General features: G+C 39.2%; 1 protein-coding gene across 1 annotated transcript in view; it reads right to left on the reverse strand.

Annotated features, from left to right (window-relative positions):
* The window catches only part of LOC107657901 (ski oncogene-like), a 79,416-nt gene that overhangs the window by 61,045 nt on the left and 1,700 nt on the right, over positions 1-16,671 (reverse strand). The gene's annotated exons all lie outside the window — the stretch shown is intronic.

A 16,671-nucleotide genomic window follows, 5' to 3' on the forward strand; every position in this document is an offset into this window, starting at 1 on the left:
CTTTCCCTCGAAGCCGCCAGCATTCTGTTCCAAATGAGTTCAGCTCGGGGAGAGCCTTCGCTCTGGGGCACAATCACAAGGCTTACTGTTACAAGCATAAAAGAGGGGTGAGGGGGATGGGACCTGTGAATGGGGACAGGAGAGCTCCATCCAGAATGAGAATTAGGGAATGAGACGCAAAGAGGAAGTGGGCGATGATATTTTGTAACATTTAACATCACTGCACTTGTTCTGAGGCTTTGCATCAGAAGGTAGTTTAGGACTCTGAGAAGCAAAATTTAAGAACTGACTCCCTTTAAATTCATTAGAGTGAATTTGAATTTAACTGTCCACAAGAATTATAATGTCAGGACTCAGGAAGGAATTGACTCAACTGTAATTCAAAGAAATTCAACACAAGTGATGCATTTTGGGAAATGAATTTTTTATATTCTGGTAAGGTAATTTTATTAATAATAAATATTATCTTATTACCCATCAATGAACCAAACTACCTACCTACCAACCTACCTATCCATCTATCTACCCACCTACCAAACTACTTAACCACCTATCTACCTACCAACCTACCTGCTCACCTCTCTATCTACTTACATACCTACCAACCAATCCATCTACCTACCTACCCATCTACCAAACTACCTACCCACTTACCTACCTATTCATCTACCAAACTACCTACCCACCTATCTACTTACCTACCTACCTACCTACCTATCCATCTACCAAACTACCTACCCACCTGTATATCTATCTATCTATATATCTATCTATCTATCTATCTACCCACCCATCTTTCTACCCACCTACCCATCCATCTATATACCTACCTACCAGCCTACCTACCTACCAACCCATTCATCTGCACACCTACTGACCTAACCTACTTACCGATCTATCTACCCACATACCAACCTACCTATCCATCTATCTACCATCTAGCTACCCATATACCAATCTACCTACCCATCTGCCTCCAACCTACCTACCTACCCGCCTACCTATTGGTTTGTAATGCCTACAAACCTTTAAACTTTAGGCTTTTTAACTTTTTTCAAAGCTTTAAAACAATACTTTGTGCGGGTACAACTCAGCAGTCAAATGTTAGATCACTGAAACATCACAATATTGTAAAAAAAAAAGAAAAAAAACATTGGCCTGTGCCAGTGCCAAAGTAGCCTGCAATGACAACATTCAAGATCCATGTTTCAGGTCACTGTGTAGTTCATCTAGAGCAGGTCTGACAAACTGAATAGACCTTAGGTAAATGGAGAGCCCCAGGAAGTGGAAGAACTGGCTGAGGTCCAGGGAGAGCGACTACACCCAGGCAGAGGAGTGATCTGGGCCTCCTCAGGAGACAGTTTGAGCAGCAGAAAAGAGACGGGTCCGATTTCATCCGATAAGCAGGCAGAGCTGGAATAAGGTCCCTGCACAGGGGACGTAGAGAGTGTGTGTTCTTTTGTCATTACTGCCAAAAACTACACACTCAAGAATAGAACCTGCTGGCTTAGATCCTCTTCTTTATTTTACTTCTCCCTGTCTTTTAGACTTATGGCTATCTATCTATCTATCTATCTATCTGAAATTTGAATTGTAGTTCTGCAATAAAGTATTTCCTATCCCAATGCAATTACAATTCAGGAAATAAATTGGAATTTATAACATTCTCAATTCATTTATGAATGCCGCACAACACGGAATGGAATAAAAAGCTCAAGTTGTGGAAAAGCCATTTATAAGATGCAGAATGTGGCGGCTTTGTGGCTGTTATTCAGAAAAACACTGAGCTGTAGCCTATTATTGTGGGCAAGCGAGACAGAAGTCTGTGTCATTGGAGAGCTGTTGTGTCTTTAAGGAAGGACAGAGGCTGAGCTGTTTTGTCTCTGTGTCTGAGGGGAGGTAAGAATACACGCTCACACACACACACACACACACACACACACACAGTCAAAATGCCTTCACATACAATGTCTAAGGAGACGGCATCAAATTCAGGAAGCCCAGTGTAACATCAGAATGTGCTTCCTGCAGCAATCAATAGATCTCAGGGCCATACTCCCCCGCACATGCACAGACTTTAACAAGGGCGTGAGCGGATAAACAAATTGCCCTTGCACTTTAATCAGACTTCGAGGGAAACAACAAGCCTTTTGCAAAATTTATGCAATCGTTGCTTGAAGAACGGCTTCGCTATTTCGCTCTAGTTTTGCTTTAAAAGCCACTCTGCAATCGACCGAACCACTTATGCTAAGCCCAATCCAAATAGCAGTCAAACTGAATTATTACCAGCTCTAAAAGACACCTCATCTATATATCTACAATAGCCATCATATTCATGGTCATTATAAATATAAAGTGTTTAAATATGCTCGTACATTGAATACGAATACCTTTGAAGTGTTGGCCAGGTCTGTGCGAAATCGTTCAGGAGATCCATTGAGTCGTAGATCGATTAAGCTCCTTGCGGCCGAAGAGAGGCAGCGTGAAGTTGATGCTAATTGAGACAGAAGTGAATTGATAAGGCCTGGGCTGCATAATAAGCTCGCTTGAAGCGAACACAGGCTAATGTGTCCATTAGCGTCCGATAAGAGACGGATGGAGCAATGAATGGTGATATGGAAAGAGGAACGAGCAAGACGGATGAGATCAGGAGACACCATTTACCGTATCCAACAGTTCTGGACAGATTCATATGGAATAAAAAAAATGCATGTGCTAACTATTAGACTATTCCATGGGTAACTATTTGTTTTAAACTTTAGCTGATTTATCTGATTTCACATAATGTCAGCTACCAGTTACATATTCTGATTTTTTTTAAAACATTATTTAAAGAAATTCAAAGAAAGTAACTTTCTTTTCCTGTCAGTCCGATTCAACTATTTAATTCAAATTTTAATTCAACTCATGAACTGAAAGGGAACCAATTGTTCAATTCTGAATTTTGAATTTCAGAGTGAGAACATACAGTTAAAAGACAAGGGAAACCTACACAACACTGACATTTTCTTGAAACTAAAGCTCTTTTAGGCCATTTTACTACTTGGGGAAAAAGCATGTTTGTCGGGTTCCTTCTATGCAAATAAGTCCAATTAATTCATTGCGATTTCAGATTAATAGTATATAGTTTTGACCTCAGTACTTAGAAGCACAATGTTGTTGGCAAAGAGCTGCAGAAAACAGCGACAACCTTGACCTACTGATAGGATGAATTGTTAGAAGCCAAGGTAAAGAGATAATTAAACAGACTGATAGGCCTAATAGTGAGATAAAGGTCAAAGTGAAGAGAGAGAGGGAGAAAAAGAGAGGGGGACGATACATCAGACCTGTACTACAAAAGTCTGCACAGCGCAAATGTAAATAGTAGTAACCTGTAATTAGATCCCTCTACTGGTGCGATTTATGTCAGACGTTGTACTTCATCGAGTCATCCTTATAGAGAGCAAACAATGAAGTATTGTCAGATATAGGATGCCCCTTTAAAACCGGGCAGGCTAGTTGGAGGGTACAATTATCTTCAATTTCCTCTTGGAAAAAAAAGAGCCGGCAGAGATTGTGTTTGGCTTTCTCTCCAATTCCATGTCTGTGTGTGCTCGTGTTTGCATGTGAGCGTGTGTGACAGTCCTTTTCAGGGCGAGATTACATGCGTGGGCAGGCGAGGAGTGGTTTCAGACAGTAAATCAATGGATTCCACTGTAGTGGTGGTGTAGAACGTCTACAGGTTAGCACTGAGCGCAGGGGGAGCCGTGTTGCTTTAACCTGAGCCTTTACCTCCCGTCACAGGCACACACACATACACGCAGCTCTGGTTTCACAAACATTGTTTTATTTAGCATGTCCTCCGTCAGCTCATTTGGAGGAGTGGTACCGGGTTGGAATAGTATTAACTGCGAGGGTTCTATGACCTACGATCGCTAACCTGAGGCACAACACTAGGCCGGATGCTAATGGTATTAAATGCCATTGTTTCCAACACTTTTAATTCACCCTGAGTAAGCCGAGAGCACATTCGCGTACACAAATACACCCATAAACCTCATGGCCTTTCTGAACTTCTTCTGATTGGGTAAGAGGTGTGACCAGACTTGCATTTGTCCAATCTCTTCTAAGGGATTCCTCTATTAAAGTCAACAGAATTAAATTCATAACTGCTTTTATATCTTTAATGTGACTCAAGATATTGAATGTTTTTGTCCATCTGGAATTTGCTAAGACAATGCCTCAATAGCGATTTACCAAATTGAATTGAATTGAATTGAAACTGACACCCGATGTACTGGACTGACAAAGCTGCATCCAAAAACTGGTCCATTTAATTTAAATAACACATATTGCTAAACTAAAGTCTAAAATAGCTAAAACATTAACATGAAAGTGTGTCTAATAAAATTAGAAATAAGCAACAGATTGTGCTCCTGTACTTTAAAGCTATCTTACCAATTAATTTATTTCACATTGCAGAAAAATGTAGGCCTAATTCCGTCAGAACTCTGATTGGTCCTACTCCCTTACCAGCATCCGTCTCATAAATCAATTCAACTAATTATGAATTCAAAATTGAAAAGTAATTTGCTAACCACAATGTGAAATGATTTGAAAACCACAACATGATTCATGTGGGCCACCGACTAGCAAGCCATTGTTAGTGTTTGACAGCAGAGGCTCCGGTGAGAGAAAGCGCAGGGGAAGGGTGCTGTTGAACAGAGACAGACATTCTTTTGTTACCTGTTCAGCGAAACCAAAATAGCCCACGGGCTTTAAGGCTGGAACTGATACACCGCGTCCCTTAAATCAAAGAACAAAATGACAAACTTTCTGTGTCACGCCTAGCGCTGCCTCTCCACTACAGCCGCAGGGCTTTAACTGGCAGCAATCTTTACCAACAGCAAACCAGGAAGTGATGAAGTGATTATATTGTTGTGTCTGATAAAATGGCAAAGGCTCTATTTCTCAAATAAAAAATAAAAAAAACTGTAAAATCTGTAAAGAGTAATAAAAAATAAGTTTTAGCATTAGCCTAAGTACTGAACTACAATAGATATTCTCCTGACAGCGCACATACATCAACAAAGTAATTTTTCGAGCAAAAACGTTCACATGCAGATGTTAACTGAATGTTTACACAACATTTATGATTCAAAATATACATACAGCTGCTGTTTTTATGTAAATATGACCCTTAAAACAGTGCGCAATGCTGACTAGATGAATAATTTCGCAGACATCTTGCCAACGTATATGTGTCTACTGGTTCTGTATGTTGCGTTTCTCTCTCTTTGCTAGATGCTACATCTTAACTCATCAAACAATTAGGCCTACCTACAAACCATAAGGCTAATCTAGCCTTATGGTTTGTTCACACCAAGAACGATAACTATAAAGATAACTAAATTAGTATTGACACCAAAACAATAAGCACGTGCTGCAGTTATATCATCTGCCACTGAATGTTTTAATCGTTCATCAGCTGGAAATTGATTCCAATGATATCTTTCCTCTGTGTCGTTCATTATAGTTGTGGTCTGGACTTCCCTATTCTCATAGCATTAGAAAGATTATTAAAACGTCATAGTTATCATTATAGTTATCATTCTTAATGTGAATGGTCCATTAGGCTGGAGAAAATAGGAAAATGAAGCATGGTTCGTGAAGACCACAACCAAGACAATAGTCTCATGCCTAAGCTTTGTCTCTAGTCTTAGTCTTGTTCCTGAGCCCCAGCTGATCCTTTTTAAATGTCTGAAGGACAAAAGGAGCCCAGTCGAACCCCAGGATGAGAGGTGGGACCTTTGGCGTGCTCTCCATCACCCCAAACACAAAATCCCTCTCGTGACCACGAGCGTCCCTTGACATTCTGCACCCTCGCTTTATTTAAAGGGGTCATATGATGCTTTTTTAAAGATCATTATTTTGTGTATTTGGTGTAACAGAATATGTTGACACACTCACACATGCACAAAACGAGACAAAAAGACTGATTTGCCTCCTGACGGAATGCAAACATGCAGGAGACATCAATGGCAGAGCCGTGCTGTGTTTCAGACCGCAGCGGTGTGGTGGTTCATTTAGACGGGGTGTGAGCACAGGCCTTTGTGTGGTTAGACTGACTAATGTCCGCACACACAAGCACACACTCGCTCTCTGTCCCAGTTGTGTGGCCTGTAATCTTGTAATTCTTGGCCTGTGGCCTGTAAAAGGTCAACTTTGAAACAAGATTACTGTGTGTTCTGCGGTCAGGGTTTCACCTGAGTGATGTCATGGTGGAACCTACACGTCTGCTAACTTAGATGCTTCTCACCTTTTAGTAAACCAAAGCATAGCTGCCGATACGTTTTTACCAAAGAAAACACCGTTTTGGGTCTAAAAAAATTGCTACACCACAAAGTTGTCCAAACAAGAATAACTCATCTAAATTAAAATTACTAAAGTGAAACAAAACTCCAAAACATTGCTGTGAAACAAATACGAAACAAGGCTGTCGATGTCAGACCTCTTTGATACGTTTCTACTAAAGGAAAAAGTGGTTTTGGATCTGAAAAATTAGCTGCACCACAAAGTTTTCCAAACAAAATGAGGTGGTACAAAACTGTGAAACATTTCTTATTACAGCAAACAAAGCTACATTTGAAATGCTCAATGCTGTGCTACATTTTCACATATTTTATTTATTTTCGTGTGTGAAATGATTGCTATGAGTTTTATTTATCATCACTTCTGATTCATGATTACATAAAGACGCCTGAATATATCCTTTCAAAATTGTGCCATGTTTTTGTGGGCAGGTTATGTAGGCTAGTGAATTACGTCATTGTTCTGCTCTCAAGACAGTGGAAACACTGGCTCCGGCACCATCACCATTTAGAAGAAAAAGGGTATGTGTGAATGTGTGGAAGTTCTGAATGAATGATGAAGCATTTGGTGGGTGTCAGACAGATGGAGTTATGAGTGAGTACATGTATTTACCTCTTTACGCACATTGACGCTGAATTGTACGATTAATATCATCCATACCCTGCTGCCGGTCTGGAACAGACATCAGAACAGCAGTCACGATAGCAAACCCATCATCTGTCTCTCCCTCTCTCTCCTCTGTAGATGTAGCCAAGAGCCCAGACAGCAGCGTTTCATGCTACCCTGCGATTCCATTCTCAGCAAACATAACTAGAGGATTTGAGTTGCATTTTTTCGAGCCGTGTACTGTAATAGTATGTCTGTCTACTCATTTCAATGTCAAATTACACATTATGAAGTAGGCTCCTTCTGTGCGGGGCACGCTTCAAAGAACGCCAGTTATATAAGTCTGACTAACCAAACCAAATTATGGTGCATCTCAAACCAGTGCCACTGGGCCCAGATGAACACTTCATTTAGAACGGGGTGAGGAAGCATGTCGTATGTCTATTTCTTTCTTTCAGATGCTGAGTCTACAAGGCTTTAGATGCCTGTAAAAAGTCTTTAAGAACTTGCATGGTACACGTGCATATACTAAACACAAAACAGTCAAATTAAAGAATGAATATAACATTCAAAAGAAAAAATATATATTTTATGCAAACCAAATACTACCATGTTGTATACTTACAATTGTAATTTACAGGCATACTTGTACTTTGCAATTTACACCGTTCAAAATGTTTTTGAAAGAAGTCTGTAAAATATTAGTTTGTAAAATATTAACACAATTTAAAATAACAGTTTTCAATGTTAATATATTTTAAAATATAAACAATTGCAGCCATTACATTTTTCAGGATTCTCTGATAAACAGAAAGTTCAAAAGAATAGCATTTATGTGAAATTGATTTTTTTGCAAAAAAAAAAAAAAAAAAAAAAACTTTTACTGTCATTTTTTATCAATTCAATGCACCCTTCTTGAATAAAAATATTAATTTCTGACAATTACTGACCCCCAACCTTTGAATGATAGTGTAAATACTGCATACATATTTTCTGCAAGTGGGTTAGCGATCATTTTGAGGATTTTAATGTTCTAAAAAGTGTCATGAAAATGTTGTAATGCACAAATAATAAAAAAATATGATAAAATGAATTTTCTTTATACAAAATATTTTCTGCAATATATATATTCACTTGGATATGCTCGAGTCACTTGGGATGTTTATTTCGGTTCTTCATTCACATCTACTGTGTTATAAACTTTCTCTCAAGCAGATTTATAGATAGCTGCTAAAAAGGCAGTGTGACTCCAAAAATATCTTATTTTTTCATAGTCATTCAGTTTGAGGAAGTGTCACTGTCTCTCAATGTGCATGTGTATGTCACGCTGCCTCTGTCAGACAGCCATCTGTCCGATGGGAGCTGTATGGAGCGATCCGATTGGTCAGTGTGTCTGAATAGAGAGGGGTTTGATGGGAAGGGTCATGTGTCGGACTGCTCTTAGACACACAAACTGCCAGCTAAAGGTTGACTCACTCCATCACACAAAGACAATAGGGCTCAGTTGACATAGCAGAAAATCCCCATGCACACACCAAAAACACCTATTTTGCTCTGCAATCTTCAATCAGTGGCAGTCAAAAGAACTGTGCTGCAAATTTCAGACTTAAATTTCATACAGGATGCATTATGTGTAGAAGAGAAGTAGCCAGTCAGAACTAAGTATTCCAGAGAGGAGTGTAATATAACTATACAGCTGGAAATCCCACACAAATTGTACAAAAAGTGAGCTTTAAAGACAACATAAACCTGTTCACTTCTGTAATTTGAGTTACAGAACTACTGAGATGAATAACATAGGATGGGACTTGAATGCATCAATCTGCATATGACTGGATCATGAAAAGTAGACCATGATATTATTGGTTAATATAATTTCTCCCCATCCACACGGCCTTGGCTACATCAGCAGAAAACAAAAATCATTTCAGAGCAATACATTCAAGATATTAAAGAAAATAAACGGTCAAATTTGAAGTCATGTCGACTTTAAAAAAAAAAAACATTGTTCTTTAAAAATACAGAAAATAAATCAATAACAATGGCAAATATTATCATCTTTATATTAAAGTGCGAAGAGAAGCTGAAACGGAAGGTGATTTGGTCCAGTGATGAATTTTTCAAAGCTAAACTCATCCAGGAAAATGTGTTTTGTTCTATTCGTGCTTAACTGTCATTAATAATGCATATCTACAGCTCCATGAATGAATGAATGCAAAAAAGCAGCAATGAATGAGGATTTATTTATTTAAAACAGAGCGCATGACGCAGAAATAAACTGCCAGACAGAGCATTGGATCCAGTTCCTTTTCTTTCCTACTTGTTTAGTTAATTCATTCATTGACTTGGACTTGTTATTCTGGTGTGACTAGGACACAGGAGCAGCTCTTAACAGTCTGCCTGACATTAAATGTTCACAATGTCTTTCAATAAATCAAACATTTACCTCACACCTTACATATTAGCACATCCAGTCTCGCATTGACAATCACAGTAACCGAGGAAACCCCCGAAACGCATCTATTTTCCCACCCCTCCTCCCTCTTAATGCTAGACACTGAAAAAGCTCCCTCCTCCATCCCAAACTCATCTGTCTGCCAGCCCCCCCATCGCATCCTCCTCCACCTCCCCCAGCCGCCCCTGTCAGGCAGGTATATGAATGCTTTCCCAAAGGCCAGCCAATACAAACACACACACACACACACACACACACACACACACACACACACACACACACACAGAGCCCAGGCTGACTGATGTGTGGGGGCTGGGTGGAAGGAGTGTGAAAAGAGAGGATGCCCCGTGATGACTCTCTCTCTTTTATCTGTGTTTATCTCCATCTGACATTAATCAGATTTTAGCTACTGCATCCTGGGGGAGGGGGTGGACAGCCTAGGAGACAGGGTGTGATATAATGTCACAACACAGCTTAAGCTGATGACGAGGGGAAATTATGTAAGAGAGAACAATTATTCAATATGTACAGTCTTGTTTTCGATTGCCTTCTAACTGAAATCCGAATGTTTCTTCGTTCACTAAGAAGCTCTGTAACTGTGTAGGCAGTAAGGGCTTCAGGTTAGCTCTCTTGCGTTACCATGCTTTGAGTTCCAAAATCTAGTGAGCTGCCTACTAGGCAACATACTAACTACATTGGTACTTCACAACTGACTAATTTTGAATGTTATATACAATATGCACATAGCATGTTTTTTTTTTTTTTTTTCTGTAACTCTGGGTTTGACCAAAATGAGTTATCTAAGGAGGAAGCAAAACTATTATATTAGGGTATTTGTTTATTTAAAGTTGTTAATAATAATAATAACAATAACAACAACAACAATAATAATAATAACTATATTATTATTATTATTATGTATTGATTTAAAGTAAATTAAAAATATATAATTTATTTTACATGCATCATAAATAAATGTTTATTTTATTTATTTTTATTATTATTATTATTATTATGTATTGATTTAAAGTAAATACATTATAATTTATTTTACATGTATAATAAATACTTGTTTATTTTGTTTATTTATTATTATTATTATGTATTGATTTAAAATAAATAAAAATATATAATGATTTATTTTACATGTATCATAAATTGTTTATTTTGTTTATTTATTATATACAATAATAATAATAATAATAATAGTTATTATTATTATTATTACGCTCCCTAAAAAGACAGCTGGGTTTTGGAACAGAGTGAAAGAATAGAGAACATATATTTAATATGATGCGAATTAAAATGAGGTTCTTTGGGATTGAAGTACAGTCTGTTCACTGAGTTGAACTATTACGTACATGGATGTCAATTGTTCAAATGAAAAAAACATTGGAACTTGGCCTATATATTTCCAGTAGGAAAAAAGGGTTGTGAAATGTGACAACATATTGTACTTCTGTCTCTCACAGCCTCGCTTTGAATCGTTTGCATCAAATTAAATAGGGCACCAAGTGTGAATGAAGTCTATTACTTAAGTATATTTGATCTCTCAGGCATATTTTTAAGTCATTGATGGAAAAAACAGTGAAAGTCAAACTTCCCGCTGGTTACTAAATAGCATTGAACAGCAAAGCTGAATAAGTGCCATTTTGATTTGAAACTTCAGCTCGAGAGGTGAAAACCTGATCAAATTAGCAAGGATGTGGCAAATAAGCCAAGCGTGAATCTTCACACATGAACTGAACTGTTAATGTAAAAAAAAACTAATGAATTGACTTGCATTTGCATTCTATTAGGGCCACAAAAGCAATTAGGGTTTGAATTGTTCCAGGGAGATGTTCGTGTCTTATCTCTAAAACAAAGCCACATATTTTCTCTCTTTGCCCGGTTAATCACAGTTATGATCCATCAGTTCGGGCTTGTCAGCGACGGACTATTTGAAAAATCTTAATTAGCACCCTAAAGGAGTCTCGTTAGAACACTCAGCTGCTGCTCACTCCTGAAAAAAACCCTGTCGAATTTAATAACAACCCAGGACTACACATGAGGGATTTTTTTTTTATTCAGGATCAGTGGGAAGAATAAGCTTTGTTATGAAAGCAACAGATTACCGTGTTTTTTTCGCTGAGTTTCATACTGAGTAAAACTGTTCGGGTTTCTCGTCTGGCACTCTTGCGCAACAATAAAAATGACCCTTGCGGATATCCAAACAAAAGCCTGTTCATATCAGTAACCGACTGAACAACACAGGGTCCGTTTCTCTGCCTTGCAGGTCTTTGACCTCACGAGTCCAAGTTCTGGAACATACTTATGAAGACTTTGACCCGTGAGGTCTCAGACGGATCCTCTGGTTTATATCGTCGGCAGCTGCAGGACTATCGTTGCCCGTGGAGCCCCTCGCATTCTGAAGGGGAGGCCGAACGCGGAGGACGGAAGAAAGAAAATGAACACGCAAGGTCTTCATCAAAAGCGTTTTCAAGGGCGTGATTTTGACTAAATTACGTAGCTTTGTTTCCAATGAGCGAACAATTAAGTGAGAAAACGGCTTCAAAGGCTGAGTGCGGTTAAATTCTGCTTTAATGACTGCATGATTAGAGAGGTTTACTACCCACTTCCAGCACCTGGGGGAATTAAAGATTGAGAGAAAGAAAAAAACACTTGATTGTGGAGGAGACGAGAAGTCAGCAGGGGAAGAGTTCTGATACCGAGCAGGTGTGCGTGTGTGTGCGCGTTTAAGTGTGCCGGCAGACGTGCAGCGAATGCGAAAAAGAGAGTGAGAGGGCACGCTTCATTCATGCCCATTCATACTTTCATTTGCATAATCAGTCTCTCGCTACACTTTGGGAGTGGCGGTCCTGAAATGCGGCTGTCGCAACTCTCCCTTCCCGTCACTGAGCTGCGGTTTTCCTGCACTGGCGGCAAGAACGCGCCGTCTGCCAAAACTCTCTAAATAACCCCTGATAAAACGCCTCCACATTTAACAGGAAACTCAGAGGGGGAAATCAAATGCATGACTAAGTGGGAAATGCTCATGATATGGGCTTTCTCGTGCTTACTGCTCTAAAAAATGAAAATGCCAACTATTTTGTCAAGTAAATTTGTCAATGTGAATACGCTGTGAAAAGACAATCATAATAGGGCTATAAATTAAAGATTCATTTAGAACAAATAAGTAGCAATATAAATTAACATCTAGCACATATTTACATTGACCAACAATTTAAAAATAGTGGAGATGTAATGCAAAAACGCATCCTGTGTGAAGTCTATCTCAGACGGATAGACAAAGTTGATTGTAAAATAGATTTTTGTGGTCTGTATGTCAACCATAGGCTTGTGTTCAATATAACGGAAATAAAACAAGCAACATATTGACTCTAAAGCCATTTTCATCTGCCATATTAACATAAAAGTGATCTTCATTTGGGAGTTTCCTCATCAAATATTGATTATTTGTGATTCATTTGATTTATTCATCAGTGCATCATGTAATAATTCATTTTTAATCAATTGAAAGCTCAAATGCCGAGTCTATTTAAAGGCACTTGCTCACTTGTTTACAAAGTCTTAAACTATTTCATCCTTAATCCACCCAATCAGTCAGGGCCACTCCTGACAATTACGTCCAGACATTTTTATCAGTATATACTGCAAGTAATCATGATAGCTCATGAAGCCAACTCAACACCTAAGCTTACACTTTGAACCTGTATACTACAGATCAGCAAACTCAAGCCTTGTTTAGCAAGCAGCCAAACTCTTTTGAACCCTCTGAATGAGATCTCAGACAAGTGTTAACAGTATGACAGAACTTAAAGGGGTCATATGACGTTGCTAAAAAGAACATTATGTTGTGTATTTAGTGTAATGCAATGTGCTTATGCGGTTTAAGGTTCAAAAAACACATTATTTTCCATATAATGTACATTATTGTTTCTCCTCTATGCCCCACCTTTCTGAAAGGCGTCGATTTTTACAAAGCTCATCATTCTAAAAAAGCGAGGTGTGCTCTGATTGGCCAGCTATCTAGTGCGTTGTGATTGGCCGAATACCTCAAGTGTGTGACGGAAATGTTACGCCCTTTAACATACTGTGATGCCGTCTCCCAGCAGGACAAGACTCAGTCCAAGAGAAAGGAAAAATTTTAATCGCATCATATGACCCCTTTAATGGCTAGGTACATTTTACGCTTAATTATGAGTGTGTCTGAGCGAGGGACACAGAACATCCTGTCTTTCTGCATCTTCCGGCTGCTGACTGAAAGCACCAGACAGAAAAGCACTCACAAACATTTACACACACACACACACACACACACACACACACACATATATATATGTCGAGGGAGGTTGAGTAACTACACAGTCTGTGACCTTCCCTCAGCAAGCAGCAGAGAAAGAGGAAGTTCCTTCACCCCACCCAGAGACAGAGAGAGTGAGAGAGAGACCGTCAGACTACTTTTCACAGATGAGGAACAGTAAGATCTGTAAATAACTCAGCAAAAAACAAAACAGCTCTGTCACAATCACACAGAATATGCATCCAGACAGCAACACACTGTATATAAATGCAAAGCAAACTGTTATGTCTACATCACTTGCATGTGGAATTCTTAGGCCAGATACATGCTTGTTATGCAAGGTTGCAAATGCATATCTATATTTTTAAAAATAAATTAATATTTTTATTACGAATGCATTAAACTGACCCCAAGTGACAGTAAAGCAAACAAAAATCAATTTTAAAATTATTTTTAGACTTTTAATTTCAAAGAATCCTGAAAAAAATATCCCAATTTCCACAAACATTTTAAGTAGCACAACTTTTTTCAACATTGATAATGATAAGAAATGTTTCTAAAGCACCTAATCAGCATTTTAGCTTGATTTCTGAAGGATCATGTGACTCTGAAGATTGGAGTAATGGCTGCTAACAAATTGGCTTTGCCATCACAGGAATTAATTGCATTTTACAATATATTAGAAAACTGTTTTTACTTGAGCATAGGAGACATTTCAAAACCATTCAAAGTTATTTCCGACCCCCCTGACACAATATGAAATCAAACTAGCATATCTACAAGTATTTGCATAGAGTTGGATCGATTACATTTCAGGCCTCAGTCTTATTCTACAAACATCTTAGTGGCAAATGAAATTGTGTGGAGGCGATTATGAAGTCATCAATATCAAATCGCCGACTCTTCCTGGAATACACTGGAATACACAGAATCTTCCTCTCTCTAGATGGATATACAGATATATTCCACTTCCGTTTCCAGATGGTTTGAGAGTGTTCCCTCTTGTGTGTGGTGAGAGGCAGGAAAGCTCTTGAGAGGAATAAAAGCCTGCTGTGGGGGGTCTGATAATGTGATAATGCAGAGAGCTCCGGGACATTTTGGTCTCACTTGAGACCGAGGGAAACAGCTCGATGTTAACGAGGCAACGTCATTCACCGTAAGGGCCCATTCAATCGGCAAAGCACTTATGACACACATCGTCGGTGCAAAAAGAGACAGAAAATGGCAAATGTGTGCAAACACGCTGGAGCGCGGGCCTAGGTTTACATTCTCTCACTCCACTTTACAGGGAAAGTAACTGGGTGAGAGCTGGTGGGTGGGGGAGGTGGTGGAGGGCTGATCACAGAGAGATGGGAGGGCGGAGATGTTGGTGAATGCACCTCTTTGTTGGTTCATATTCTGTTTCCACCACAATACTCCAATCCCTGCATCATCAGCTCCATTCAGGGAAAACAGTTCATGCAAATGACCAGGCCTGCCATTCATTGAGTGTTTGTGTTTGTGTGTGTGTGTATTGGAGGGGGGCACACTACTAAAAAACTTTTCCTCTAATCCTCTACCTCACAAACAGGACCCTGTCTGCTGCAAGAGTCAAGCATTAGAGCCCCAAGGGTAAGAAGAGCCGCCACACATGCGAGTAACCCGAGACTGGAGACAACCCAAAGCAGATAAACATAAAACAATCTGCCTGAGACTGCTTTATCGGATTATTCCTTCTAAAAAATACCCCAAAATGAACTTTATGATGCATATTTAAGCAGCAAACAGCTCAGAGAGCATGATGTTTTCCCTCAGCAGTCCCATGATTAAACCCTCAATGGCCCGATCATTAAAAACACATCCACTGTTAAGTACCTGTGATAGCTAAACGACCCATTTCGGAATTACCATAACATGACGCCGTTGCCGTGGGACATGTGGAAGTCATGCTGGGCTCGAGAGAGACAGATGGAGGAACGAGATGATAAAAAACAAGCACTAGACAGAGAGAGGGAGAGAGAGAGAGCTGAAAACGAAGCGCCCTGGCCTTTAATGGCTCTTAATGATTGTTTGTTTACACACTAAGCACTGTATCTACAGTAAAGGCCAATGGGACAGAGGTCATGACACTGAGGGTTAGTTACTGGTCAATTAAATACAGCATGTGGAAAGCGCCTAGAAATGCTATCTGTGATTTTTTGCATTGGTCTGCTCAAGTTAAATATTTCATGCCATTCAATTTAGGCCACTGTGACGGCTACTCTATCTCAACGTCCGCCCGCAGAATCCACATCTCACCCCTCTCCCGGATATCAGGTTGTAACATTTGGACTGCGAAACCCATATCTTGATAGTCTCTGGAGTCTGAAGACTGGGTCACCAAAGAACTGACACTCTTGGCCCCTTTCCAAGTGCTCATCTAAGGAGGGAAGCTGACACTACTTGGAATATGCCAACGCAAAACCTAAGACATACAAATTTCACCTTGGTGGTGTGGCTTAGCGCTTTAAACCTCTAGTCTGCCAACTTTAAGATTGTTGCTTTAATACCAGCAGAGGTTATTCATGGACATCGCCACAGTGCCCCAGAGCACTTAACCTCAGGTTGTGCCAAGGGGACTGTCCCTATAAGAAGTGCACTGTACATCTGCCAAATAACTACTTACTGTTGAGTCTGAAGTTTGTGTCACCAAAGAACTGACACCCTTGGCTTTTCTCCAAGCATTCATCTGAAGACGACTATGGCAAGCCATTTTAACAATATCAATTTTTCTGCTTCTGATACTTATTTTTGGACTACTAATAAGTAATCCAAAAAGGAGTAGAATATTTTCAATTTCTCTAATTCCTTACATCACAAGTTTCGAGTTTGCTTTTTTAATTGCAAGATGCAATGACTAGTCAGAATGTCTAGTAAATGAGTAAATTGTCACAGATACTAGTAGCTGAACTATTTCTAGTAAGCCAAAATTAATATG

The sequence above is a fragment of the Sinocyclocheilus anshuiensis genome, unplaced genomic scaffold (assembly GCF_001515605.1).
Source record: "Sinocyclocheilus anshuiensis isolate Anshui unplaced genomic scaffold, SAMN03320099.WGS_v1.1 scaffold107, whole genome shotgun sequence".
Lineage (NCBI taxonomy): Eukaryota > Metazoa > Chordata > Actinopteri > Cypriniformes > Cyprinidae > Sinocyclocheilus > Sinocyclocheilus anshuiensis.